Source organism: Ailuropoda melanoleuca, unplaced genomic scaffold (assembly GCF_002007445.2).
Source record: "Ailuropoda melanoleuca isolate Jingjing unplaced genomic scaffold, ASM200744v2 unplaced-scaffold66886, whole genome shotgun sequence".
Lineage (NCBI taxonomy): Eukaryota > Metazoa > Chordata > Mammalia > Carnivora > Ursidae > Ailuropoda > Ailuropoda melanoleuca.
Window position 1 is genome coordinate 1 of NW_023241487.1, and position 1,357 is coordinate 1,357.

The window sequence follows — 1,357 nt, forward strand, 5'->3', positions numbered from 1 at the left end:
GGGATGTAGCTCAGTGGTAGAGCGCATGCTTTGCATGTATGAGGCCCCGGGTTCGATCCCCGGCATCTCCACTACGTTTTCTTCGTTTGTTTTTTCTGATTCTTATTTTCTGCTCATGTTCTTCATCGTTAAAGCGCCATATATGTGATTATTACTCCTCCAGTCACTCCTTGGAGGTGGGATTTTCACGATAGGCGCGATCCTCCGTTTCTGAAACCCGTAACACTCCTGATGTACTTTTGTTGGCAGAGGCTAAGGGGAGCTGTTAGCAGAAAAATGTACAGGCGAAGATCATCTGTTGACTAAAACCACAGCCCCGGTGAGAAAGATCAACTGGGGAAGTCACGGACCTGTTCCCGGTATTGTGACTGCAGTAAAAGGCCCCCAGCACTCGTGACTGATTCCTCGCCATCAGAGGGCAAGTATGGAAAGTCTGACTGTGTTGGCCCTTGCCCTTTATTTGTGCTGTTAATAACCAACCAGTTTGGGAATGACCCAAAAGGAAACCAGCATTCCCAGCAGGCAGGATTTTGCTTCCTGCTTCATCAGCAACAGGTCGCAAATTGAATGAATGAATGAATGAATGAATGAATGAATGGCTTTGATGCACATACTGTTCACGTTTATATTTATACACGATTTGTATTTTATCATTAAAGATCAAAGATGTATTTTATTGAAAGAAGAGATTGTATTGCATTCTGCGGGTTCAGTTCTTTGCCTGCAGTAATAATGAATTCCTCACCCATCAAATCCTGTCTCTCATGTGACTTGACCTCATATTTGAAAGCATAAAAACTTCTCATCTTAGATCTGGAGGGATGTGACTCTTTGCACAGTGTTCCCTTTTGAGATGAAACTGAAATTTGTGAGATGACTCACCTGCTGGGTGGTGGCGTTTTGGTGACAGCTCCTGTTGCTAATGAGCTTCTGCGAAGGCTATTTCTCTCCAAATGTCAACCAGGTTTTTAAGGGAACAAAATGTCGAGGTAATTTCTAAAGTTATCAGGCCTCACCCAAAACAAATTATATGCTTCTGTTTTTACTTTGTATCTTATAATTAAATATTTCTAATAGCACACTGACAAGGAAAAAAATACCATGGGGTGTGTTGGGGAATGTAGCTGCCTAGAAAAGAGGTAGTGAATCTTTGAAAAATATGTCTTTTTCAACTATTACATTTTATTTCACACTTAAAGAAACAAAACTCATTATATGATATCACTAGAGTAGTCAAATTCAGAGAGACGGAAAGTAGAAGAGAGAGTGGATGCCAGGCACTGGGGGAAGGGGAAATGGGGAAATTTTTTTTCTTTTAAGATTTTATTTATTTATTTATTTGAGAGAGAGAGAGAGA

At 40.8% G+C, this 1,357-nt stretch overlaps 1 non-coding gene across 1 annotated transcript; it reads left to right on the top strand.

Moving 5' to 3' along the window:
* Positions 1 to 71, top strand: TRNAA-UGC. The gene has a single exon. It is a non-coding gene; the product is annotated as a tRNA-Ala (tRNA).
* The last annotated feature ends 1,286 nt before the right edge of the window (positions 72 to 1,357 follow it).